Source organism: Aegilops tauschii, chromosome 1, assembly GCF_002575655.3.
Source record: "Aegilops tauschii subsp. strangulata cultivar AL8/78 chromosome 1, Aet v6.0, whole genome shotgun sequence".
Classification (NCBI taxonomy): Eukaryota; Viridiplantae; Streptophyta; class Magnoliopsida; order Poales; family Poaceae; genus Aegilops; species Aegilops tauschii.
The window spans coordinates 90094817-90107818 of NC_053035.3; positions in this window are offsets into that span (position 1 = coordinate 90094817).

Here is a 13002-nt window from a genome sequence, read left to right on the forward strand (position 1 = left end):
ACAAAGGTTCCTGAGTCATTTTGCCCCCTCTAGTCATAACTCTAACATCATTATCATTTTTCCTATTATTTAATTCATTGAGCAAATCATTTTGAGCTTTAAGCACTTGTTCTACTTGAGTGGTAACCATAGAAGCATGTTTACTAATAAGTTTAAGTTCACCCTTAACCCTAGACATATAATCACTCAAGTGTTCAATCATATAAGCATTGCGTTACAATTGTCTACCAACATAAGCATTGAAGTTTTCTTGTTTAACAATAAAATTCTCAAACTCATCTAAGCATTGGCTAGCAGACTTATAACGAGGGATATCACCTTCATCAAATCTATAGAGAGAATTTACCTGTACTACCTGTGTCGGGTTATCAAGACCATTTATTTCTTCAATAGGTGGTAAATTCTTAATATCTTCAGCTTTAATACCCTTTTCATTCATATATTTCTTTGCCTCTTGCATATCTTCAGGACTGAGAAATAGAATACCCCTTTTCTTCGGAGTTGGCTTAGGAGTTGGTTCAGGAAGTGTCCAATTATTATCATTACTCAACATATTATTCAATAGCAATTCAGCTTGATCAATAGTTCTTTTCCTGAAGACACAACCATCACAACTATCCAGGTGGTCTCTGGAAGCATCTGTTTGTCCATTATAAAAGATATCAAGTATTTCATTTTTCTTGAGAGGATGATCAGGCAAAGCAGTAAGTAATCGGAGAAGCCTCCCCCAAGCTTGTGGGAGACTCTCTTCTTCAATTTGCACAAAATTATATATTTCCCTTAAGGCAGCTTGTTTCTTATGAGCGGGGAAATATTTAGCAGAGAAGTAATAAATCATATCCTGGGGACTACGCACACAACCAGGAGTAAGAGAATTAAACCATGTTTTAGCATCACCCTTTAATGAGAACAGAAATAACTTAAGGATATAGTAGTAACGAATTTTTTCCTCATGCGTGAATAGGGTGGCTATATCATTTAATTTAGTAAGATGTGCCACAACAGTTTCAGATTCATAGCCATAAAAAGGATCAGATTCAACCAAAGTAATTAACTCAGGATCGACAGAGAAATCAGAATCCTTATCAGAAATGCAGATAGGTGAAGTAGCAAAAGCAGGGTCATATTTCATTCTAGCATTCAAGGACGTTTCTTTCAGCTTAACTAATAGTTTCTTAAGATCATATCTATCTTTGCAAGCAAAAAAGTCTCTAGCAGTTTCTTCATCCATAACATAACCCTCAGGCACATCAGGCAATTCATATCTAGGGGGAGAATCTTCATCATCACTTTCATCAATATTATCTGTTTTAATAATTTCATTCTCTCTAACCCTAGCAAGTTGTTCATCAAGAAATTCGCCTAATGGCACAGTATTATCAAGCATAGAAGTAGTTTCATCATAAGTATCATGCAAAGCAGAAGTGGCATCATCAATAACATGCGACATATCAGAATCAATAGCAGGTGCATGTGTCGCAAGTTTACTGATAATAGAAGGTGAATCAAGTGCAGAGCTAGATGGCAGATTCTTACCTCCCCTCGTAGTTGAGGGATAAATCTTAGTTTTTTCGTCTTTCAAGTTCCTCATAGTGATCAACAGATCTAAATCCCAAGTGACTCAAAGAATAGAGCTATGCTCCCCGGCAATGGCGCCAGAAAATTGTCTTGATAACCCACAAGTATAGGGGATCACAACAGTTTTCGAGGGTAGAGTATTTAACCCAAATTTATTGATTCGACACAAGGGGAGCCAAAGAATATTCTTAAGTATTAGCAGTCGAGTTGTAAATTCAACCACACCTGGAAAACTTAATATCTGCAGCAAAGTATTTAGTGGCAAAGTAGTATGGAAGTAACGGTAACGGTGGCAAAGGCAACAATAGTAGTTTTGTAGTAATTGTAACAGTGGCAACGGAAAAGTAACTAAGCAAAGATCAACAATATGTGAAAAGCTCGTAGGCATTGGATCAGTGATGGATAATTATGTCGGATGCGATTCCTCATGCAACAGTTATAACATAGGGTGACACAGAACTAGCTCCAGTTCATCAATGTAATGTAGGCATGTATTCCGAATATAGTCATACGTGCTTATGGAAAAGAACTTGCATGCCATCTTTTGTCCTACCCTCCCGTGGCAGTGGGGTCCTATTGGAAACTAAGGGATATTAAGGCCTCCTTTTAATAGAGTACCGGACCAAAGCATTAACACTTCGTGAATACATGAACTCCTCAAACTACGGTCATCACCGGGAGTGGTCCCGATTATTGTCACTTCGGGGTTACCGGATCATAACACATAGTAGGTGACTATTGACTTGCAAGATAGGATCAAGAACTCACATATATTCATGAAAACATAATAGGTTCAAATCTGAAATCATGGCACTCGGGCCCTAGTGACAAGCATTAAGCATAGAAAAGTCATAGCAACATCAATCTCAGAACATAGTGGATACTAGGGATCAAGCCCTAACAAAACTAACTCGATTACATGATAAATCTCATCCAACCCATCACCGTCCAGCAAGCCTACGATGGAATTACTCACGCATGGCGGTGAGCATCATGAAATTGGTGATGGAGGAAGGTTGATGATGACGACGGCGACAGATTACCCTCTCCGGAGCCCCGAACGGACTCCAGATCAGCCCTCCCAAGAGAGATTAGGGCTTGGTGGCGGCTCCGTATCGTAAAATGCGACGAGTCCTTCTCTCTGATTTTTTTTCTCCCCGAACGTGAATATATAGAATTGGAGTTGAGGTCGGTGGAGCCTCAGGGGGCCCACGAGGCAGGGGGCACGCCCCAGGGGGGTGGGCGCACCCTCCACCCTCGTGGACAGGGTGTGGTCCCCCTGGTGTTGATTCTTTCGCCAGTATTTTTTATATATTCCAAAAAATATTCTCCATGAAGTTTCAGGTCATTCCAAGAACATTTATTTCTGCACAAAAGTAACACCATGGCAATTCTGTTGAAAACAGCGTTAGTCCGGGTTAGTTCCATTCAAATCATGCAAGTTAGAGTCCAAAACAAGGGCAAAAGTGTTTGGAAAAGTAGATACGATGGAGATGTATCACGCTTTTGATCTCCATCTTCAAGGTGTGGCATGATCACCATCGTCACCGGCATGACACCATGATCTCCATCATCATGATCTCCATCAGCGTGTCTTCATGAAGTTGTCTCGCCAACTATTACTTCTACTACTATGGCTAACGGTTAGTAATAAAGTAAAGTAATTACATGGCGCTTATATTGACTCGCAGGTCATACAATAAATTAAGACAACTCCTATGGCTCCTGCCGGTTGTCATACTCATCGACATGCAAGTCGTGATTCCTATTACAAGAACATGATCAATCTCATACATCACATATATAATTCATCACATACTTTTGTCCATATCACATTACATAGCATACCCTGCAAAAACAAGTTAGACGTCCTCTAATTGTTGTTGCATGTTTTACATGGCTGCTATGGGTTTCTAGCAAGAACGTTTCTTAGCTACGCAAAAGCCACAACGGTGATATGCCAATTGCTATTTACCCTTCATAAGGACCGTCTTCATCGAATCCGATCTTACTAAAGTGGGAGAGACAGACACCCACTAGCCACCTTATGCAACAAGTGCATGTCAGTCGGTGGAACCTGTCTCACGTAAGCGTACGTGTAAGGTCGGCCTAGGCCGCTTCATCCCACAATGCCGCTGAATCAAGATAGGACTAGTAACGGTAAGCAAATTGACCAAATCATCGCCCACAACTACTTGTGTTCTACTCGTGCATAGAATCTACGCATAGACCTAGTTCATGATGCCACTGTTGGGGATCGTAGTAATAATTCAAAAAAAATTCCTACGTGTCACCAAGATCAATCTAGGATATGCTAGCAACGAGAGAGAGGGAGTGCATCTTCACACCCTTGAAGATCACTAAGCGGAAGCGTTACAAGAACGCGGTTGATGGAGTCGTACTTGCGGTGATTCAAATCGCGGAAGATCCGATCCAAGCGCCGAACGGACGACGCCTCCGCGTTCAACACACGTACAGCCCGGGGACGTCTCCTCCTTCTTGATCCAGCAAGGGGGAAGGAGAAGTTGAGGGAGAACTTCGGCAGCACGACAGCGTGGTGGTGGAGCTCGTGGTTCTCCGGGAGAGCTTCGCTACACTCAACGGAGGAGGAGGAGCTGGAAGGGGGAGGGTTGCGCCAGTGCGGCTGCCCTCCCACCCCCTCACTATTTATAGGGGAAGGGAAGAGGGGGCCGCCTCTAGATGCATCTAGAGGGGGGCGGCGGCCAAGGGGGGGAGACTTGCCCCCAAGCAGGTGGGAGGCGCCCTGGCCCTTGGGCTGGGTGGGGGGGTGCACCAGCCCACTAGGGGGCTAGTTCCCACCCATGTTCAGCCCACTTGGTCCCCCGGGGTAGGTGGCCCCACCCGGTGGACCCCCGGACACCTTTCAGTGGTCCCGGTACAATACCGATAACCCTCAAAACTCTCCGACGACTGAAAATGAACTTCCCATATATAAATCTTCACCTCCGGACCATTCCGGAACTCCTCGTGACGTCCAGGATCTCATTCGGGACTCCGAACAACTTTCGGTAACCACATACAATTTCCCATTACAACTCTAGCGTCACCGAACCTTAAGTGTGTAGACCCTACGGGTTCGGGAACCATGCAGACATGACCGAGACATCTCTCCGGCCAATAACCAATAGCGGGATCTGGATACCCATATTGGCTCCCACATGTTCCACGATGATCTCATCGGATGAACCATGATGTCGGGGATTCAATCAATCCCGTATACAATTCCCTTTCTCCATCGGTATGTTACTTGCCCGAGATTCGATCGTCGGTATCCCCATACCTCGTTCAATCTCGTTACCGGCAAGTCTCTTTACTTGTTCTGTAACGCATGATCCCGTGGCTAACTCCCTAGTCACATTGAGCTCATTATGATGATGCATTACCGAGTGGGCCCAGAGATACCTCTCTGTCATATGGAGTGACAAATCTCAGTCTCGATTTGTGCCAACCCAACAAACACTTTCGGAAATACCTGTAGTGCACCTTTTTGGTCACCCAGTTACGTTGTGACTTTTGATACACCCAAAGCATTCCTACTGCATCTGGGAGTTGCACAATCTCATGGTCTAAGGAAAGATACTTGATATTAGAAAAGCTCTAGCAAACGAACTACACAATCTTGTGCTACGCTTAGGATTGGATCTTGTCCATCACATCATTCTCCTAATGATGTGACCCTGTTATCAATGACATCCAATGTCAATGGTCAGGAAACCATAACCATCTATTGATCAACGAGCTAGTCAACTAGAGGCTCACTAGGGACATGTTGTGGTCTATGTATTCATACCTGTATTACGGTTTCCGGTTAATACAATTATAGCATGAACAATAGACAATTATCATGAACAAGGAAATATAATAATAACCATTTTATTATTGCCTCTAGGGCATATTTCCAACACTCATGGTCATAGGAACATATACTTTTTTTGCATAGAACTTCTGAGCTTTATTCAAATAAATGTGTTCGCTGGGCAGTCAGCCATGAGGCTGCTAACCAGGAAACTAGGAGTCTCAGAGAGCCAACTCTCGGTTACAGACACATTACATGCATGCTGGGCACACAAGTGCGCTGGACCATTTGCGGATCTACTAACATGCTGAATAACAAAAGTATGAAAACTATCCGCTAGCTCATCAATTTCGAGAAAACTGGTGCCACAACGGAGCGGCTGTTGCGGCGAGTGTTCCAGAGATTCACAATCTCCAGACTGTCGGTCTCCATTATCACATTGGCATAGCCTCTTAGATTTGCGAATATCACTCCATCCCGTAGGGCTAATGCCTCGGCGATCATGGGATCAGTGACCCCAAGATGGGGCTTGCACCAGGCGCCCATCAGTGTTGTCTGGGAGCGGGCAACACCCCCAGCTCCACTCTTTTCCTCTGTGAACCGCACAGCTGCATCGGTGTTGATCTTCACGTGATCCGGTTCAGGTGGTCGCCAGCCATGTCCCGGGAGCAATGCATCTTGCTGCTTAGGTACCTCAAGTAAGGCCAAAGCCTTTCTAGTGAGTTTAATGGAATTCACCGGATCGAACTTCTCGCCGTCATGCGTCCATCTGTTGCGAGAACTCCAAATGGACCACATTATAGTGATTATTGTTGCTCGTTCCTTACTGGTGAACATTGATCCACATAAAATATCGTCTGCCCAAGAGGATGGATGTAGTCTCGGCAACTTGATATCCAGGACAAGACGAGCTTTGTCCCAGAATTGTCTCGCATGCGAGCAGTGGATTAACGCATGCTGTAGGTCTTCCTCATGTGCTTGGCATAGTTTACATAAATTGACACCTCGAATGTGTCTATAGTGAAGCGTCTACTCGTCAGGCAGAATGCCGCGCATGACACGCCACCAAAAGACCCTCACCTTGGGGACAACTTTGAGAGATCAAAGTGCCTTCCACATATGTGATTGATCCACTGAAGTTCCGGTACCGGGCCCTTCGCCTAGAGCTAGATGCTCGTTGCAGTTCATCAAAGCTCGGTACGCTGATTTCACACTGTAGTTGCCTGATTTCTCATGTGCCCATGCAAGAAAGTCCTCTCCTCCACCTTGCCGAAGAGGTATATTCAAGATTGCATCGGCATCTGGTGTGGCAAATGTTGCTCAAACTAGATCCCACCTCCAGGTCCAGTTGATGTTGTCAATAAGATCACTCACCCACTCCACACTTGTGTTGACGGGTTTGAGTATCGGGAATCCACTTGTCAGTCCAGGCGTTGATGGTGGAGGCATCGCCAACACGCTGGACCACCCCCACTTCAAGAGCTTCCCGCCCGGCTATGATGGCGCGCCAAATGGCCGAAGCAGAATGAGGCACTTGAGCCTGCATAAAATCAGTATCGGGGAAATATCTCCCCTTCAAAACTCTGGCACATAGTGAGTTTGGATTTTTCATGAACCTCCACCCATGCTTCCCCAATAGTGCCAAGTTAAACAGATGATAATCACGGAAACCCATACCTCCGTTGCATTTTGGTACCGTGAGACTTTTCCATGAGATCCAATGAAGGGATCTTCTATCAATCGAACTGCTCCACCAGTATTTAGCCATACTTGAAGTCAAGCTTTTGCACACTTTCTTTGTAAGCAGGAAACAACTCATGCTAAATGTGGGAATAGCTTGTACTATAGATTTTAGGAGTGTTTCTCTTCCCACGCAAGCAAAAAGCCTTTCAGACCAACCTTGCATCTTGCCTCTTGATCGTTCACCTATGTGATCAAATGTCCCGCTAGTGATTCTGCCCACGGCGGTGGGAAGTCCGAGGTATCTCTCGCTGAAAGCTTCAATATTCACCCCTAGAATGTTTTTTAGAACTTGCCTGGTCGTATGTGGAGTATTCGGGCTGAAGTAGATGGCACTTTTGTCGCGGTTCACGCACTGCCCGGATGCATCCCCATATGTCTGCAATATCTGATTCAGTCGCTGTGCACTTGTTGCATCTGCACTGAGAAAAATCAAGCAATCATCTGCGAAAAGAAGATCACTGACCCAAGGCGACCAATAACTTACTCTGACGCCTCTGCCAATGTTACCACCATAATATTTCAGTAGGGAGGAGAAACCTTCAGTGCACAACAGAAATAAGAATGGTGAAACTAGGCATCCTTGCCTGAGGCCTCTCGAAGGAGTGAAATATGGTTGGAGCTCTCCATTAACTCGTACCGAGAAGCGCACAGACGCAACACATTTCATGATCAACCTGACAAGTGCATTGCTGAAACCAAGTCTGAGAAGAATGGCCTCGAGGTAGTGCCACTCCACACGATCGTACGCTTTCATCATGTCCATCTTTAATGCACATGCAGTATTCCTTCCTTTCTTCCTTCTTCGCAAAGTATGAACACTCTCAAAAGAAACCAAAACGTTGTCAGTGATCAAGCGACCGGGAACAAAGGCACTATGCTCCTCGCTGATAATATCGTCCATGTAGCATCTTAAGCGATTGGCAATTGCCTTGGCCGCAATCTTATACAACACTGGGCATAATGCAATAGGATGAAATTGTGATATCATCTGGGGGTGTCGTACCTTAGGTATAAGCGTGATAGACGTGTCATTTAGACCCAAGGGAAGATCCCCACCATTCAGAAAACCAAGCACTGCAGCTGTCACGTCACCCTTCAGAAGCTGCCAATGCCTTTGAAAAAATCCCGTTGTGTAGCCATCAACTCCGGGTGCCTTAGATGGAGCCATTTGGAATAACGCGTCATGCACCTCCTTTGCTTCAAATGGCCGGTCCAACAGCCGATTCATCTCTGGTGTCACCTTAACAGGGACATGCTCTAACAGCTCGCTCATATCAAAAACCCCTTGTGAAGTATATAGGTTTTGGTAGAATGACTGTATTTCCATTTTGTCTTCCTCGGCGTCAACACACACCGATCCGTCAGCTCTTCTAAGTCCACATATTCTGTTCATACGCTGACATTTTTTGGCCTGTGCTTGGAAATACCCTATATTGCGGTCTCCCTCTCGCAGCCAACTCACTCTGGACCTCTGCCTTAGCCAGATTTCCTCTTGTTTGAGCGCCTCTTATAGCTTCGCAGCGGTCCTTTTCTCCTCATCAGATGGGCCACGTCCAATGGACTGCTCCCGAATCCTTTCCAACTTTTTCTGTAGCTGTCTCACGTTGCGTGTGAGACAACCAAACTCCTGTGCCCCCCATGGTTCTAGCGTACGTTGGAGTGCCCCAAGCGAATCCGCGATGCCCTGCACACCCGGGGGGCGAGTTTGTTTCAACCAAGTTTCTGTGACAAGATTCTCATAATCCATATGAGTCTGCCAGACATTCTCGTATCTAAACTATTTCTGTCGACGTGCACCATGGTCATGCGGCTTGTCTCGGATTTTAGCAACAACGAAATAGTGGTCAGATTCGACCGCACTAATGTGACGCACTCGAATGGATTCATAACACTGTCGGAAGGCCTCATTTGCAAAAGCCCGGTCCAGCCTTGCCTTCATGTTATCATCTCCAGCTTGTCTATTATCGCAAGTGTAGGGTAGTCCAGACCAACCCAAATCTTGGAGAGCAACTTCTTCAACAACATCTCTGAAGGCACGCATTTGCCACTCCGGTCTAGCCGCGCGACTGAAATGCTCATCGCCGTACAGAGTCTCGTTGAAATCACCCATGCACAACCAGGCAGAATGTGGCAATGCATACAAAGTTCTAAGGAACCGCCAGCTGTGGTGTCTGTTCTCTGCTCTAGGCGCTCCATAGAATCCTGTGAATCTCCACTCCATAGAGTTTGTATCCTTCATCCGCACCGTCGCATCAATATGGCCGGAACTGTAGTTTTTCATTTGCACATCATAGTCCTTGGACCAAAAGAGGCCAATAAATCCTCTCAGTCCCTCACTATCAACCGCAAAGCATCCCACGAAACCCAACTGGTATCGTAGATCTTCAACTCGCTTAGCCCTGATTTTGGTTTCCATAACGAACAACAGGGCGGGAACTTCGTGCTTCACAATGCTGCGAAGCTCGCGAACTGCCTCGGGGTTCCCAAGCCCCCGGCAGTTCCAGCTCATACAATTCATTGGGATCGGCATGGCTGCATCGCAGCCTCTGCCGAGTTCTCTGGTGTAGGTCTCTTTTTCTTTGCATCCCTCTCACTATCATCATCAGATGTCTCTTGGCCTTCTCCTCCCTTGGAAGTTCCATCATGAGTGCTGCTACTAGATGGGTTATTTCCATCGGTTAGGAGAAGCTGGCGACTTGCAACTGGTCGGTAAACTTGCTTTGGCACCTCTTTCCTCTTATTAGTATGTGGCTTGTTCTTTAATGGAGAGGTCACCTCAGCATGTTCCTTGCCAGCGTTGGAAGAGTTTCGTGTTTCCCTCTGACTGCTATACGCGAATTCGCCGGTTTCTTCTTGTCTTCCGATGCTCTAAGATGGGGACCAAACTGCAGCTCCCCATTCTCATCTCTCGGGCCAGGGTTGGGACAAAACAACTCTGAGTGCCCTAAACACCCGCAAGAGAAGCAAAAGTGTGGCACTTGTTCATATTGGATGTCATAGAGATCAGTTTTCCTTCTCTTGGCCGATGTTATCAAGATCCACCTCCTCAGTGGCTTCTTGACCTCTATGGAAACCCTTGCGCGCAGATATCCACCTACATGATCAAACTGGACGGAGGTAGCATCCTTGTCTATTTGCTGCGCAATTAGTTTTCCCCATGTCTCATTACGCAGATTGTATGGGAGGTTTGGAACCCTAGCCCATAAACTGAGTCGGTCGAACTGCACCTCATCGGGCCGCATGCAGTCCTTGAATTCTGCTAGGATCACCGCGTTCTTGCTGATGTACCACGGAGATCCATCCCATACCCTATCGCGATCTCGACGGGATTCAAATTCTGCCACAAAGGTATTCTCCCCATCGATCAGAATTGCAGTCCTCTAGGGTTTCCCCAAGCCGGCCGAAGCGCATTGGTTATGGTCTGGATGTGTAGAAGATGTCGACGCAAAACCCTACCCGCCAAAAGCCACTTCTCCGGATTGCCTTCATCCATGTCATCGATCACCAGTGGAGTCGCCTCCTCATCGGTGATCCCGAGTTTCCCAAGTTTCTCTTCGAGCTGAGCCCTAGCCGTCCATGGGGAGGCCGGATCCAAAGCCTGCCCCTCGCCGCCTGCAGATGTCGCCATCTCCCGCGGTGTCTCCAGTGTGCTCCACCGGATAGATCCCGCGAGCGCCGTCTTGTTCGCCGAAACCCTAGTCGCCAGAGCTGTTTAGGTTTTCGTGAAAAAACCGATTTCTAATCCTTGGCACCAAGGGACCGAGTTGACAACTGCAGTCACATCACTTGATGATAGGAACAGATACTTGACATGCATAGAACTATAGCAATAAACTTGATACGATCATATGCTACGTTCATAGTTTGGGTCTTGTCCATCACATCATTCTCCTAATGACGCGATCCCATTATCGAATGACAACTCATGTCTATGACTAGGAAACCATAGCCATCTTTCATCAACGAGCTAGTCCGGTAGAGGCTTACTAGGGACATGTTGTTGTCTATGTATCCACACATGTATTTGAGTTTCCGATTAATACAATTATAGCACAGATAATAAACAATTATCATGAACAAGGAAATATAATAATAATCACTTTATTATTGCCTCTAGGGCATATTTCCAACACCGGACAGGTGTCCAGACACTAATACGAAGCCAACCTTTCAAATCTAGCCGCAAACGTCCGGCCTACTGCCCACACGGCCAAGGCGGCCCACCTCCTCATCCGCGCCCACCATCCACCGCAGGGCAATAGGCGTCACCCCGATAGTGGTCGCCGCCACGCCACCGGTTGCACCACGCACACGTCATTACCACCATGGATCCCTTCATACCGCCGCAAGGCGCCGCCACCATGGTGCCGTCGAACCCTCCACCGGCACAGTGTCGTGGCCTGACCTCACCAGCACGCGCTGGCCACCATCGGGCAGGGGAAGAGCGACCCCGCCGCCGACGCTGACAGGGCTTTGCCCGTCAGCGCTAGCTGGCGCGCGGCGAGAGGAGGCAGGGGGAAAGGGCTAGTTGCACCAACGGCTAGGGTTTCCCCTCCGGGTCGCTCACGAGAGCGACACAGGAGGGGAAGGGAACCCAACTCTTTTCTGTCTTGTGGTTGGGAGAACTAAAAATCAATGAGAACTGATTTTCCGACCTTGGAGACCAATCTTCCTTGCCAGGGATCGACCCGGTGTTGCCCCCTCTCCACCAAATGTCTAAGATCCCTCATACAAACTATTCAGTAACTAACGAGCAGCCCCAAGTAGGAAATAGGGAACGGCCAAAGTCGGCGGTTTAGAAGGTTGGCGATGGCTGATCTCTCCTGATCAGAACAACCCATCACCATAACCTCACTCTTGGTAAAATTAATCATCAACCCAGACATCTCTTGAAAAGCTATAAGAAGGAACTTCAAATTTATTATATCCAATGAAGTACCTTCAACAATAAGGATGGTATCGTTCGCATATTGCAAGTGTGAGGTTCCACCTCATGCAATTAAGTGTACCACTGCAAGTGTGAGGTTCCACCTCATGCAATTAAGTGTACCACCATCCCTCGCAAATGACTTGCACGCCTAGCTGCGTCCATAATGTCTGTGAGGCCATCAACAAGGAGATTATAACAAGAATGGAGAAAGCCCGTCACCCCGCCTCATACCCCTTGAGGGCTTAAAAAATGGACCCATCTCTCCATTAACGTTGATGGCAGTGTGCCCACTACCACCTAGCTGCATAATTCTAGTAATCCATCTATCGCTGAAGCCTTTACGCTACATAGATTCTTTGAGGAAGTGATGACTAAGCGTGTGTCATAGGCTTTATGAAAATCAATTTTGAAGAAGACCGCCTTTTGACGTCTAGTCTTAACTTCATGAATGATCTCATGAAGAGGCAGAACCCCATCATGGATCAACCGACCCTTGATGAAGGCTGATTGATTCAGATGAGTAATCCTAGCCACGACAGACACTGCCCTAATGGTGTGCACCTTGGCCAGAATGCAGAAGATCACGTCAATAACCGTGATCGGCCAGAACTGGTGGATGTTGGTTGCCCCCACTACTTTGGGGATCAATGTAAGACACCATAATTAAGCCTAAAAGCATCTAGCATCCCCCAACAAGAAGTCCCAGAAAATAACCATCACCACCCCTTTGACGGCTTTCCAGAATTTCATAAAGAATCGGAAGGGAAGCCCATCTGGCCTTGGGGTCGAATCCGACGTCATCTAATTGATCGCCGCATCAACCTCACCTCCGGAGAAGGGCTCCAGTAGACCATTGTTTTCCTCCTTGGACACCAGCAACTCATTCGGCCAGACATCCTCATGGAGGTTGACCCCTGTTCGCTCCTGGCCGCTG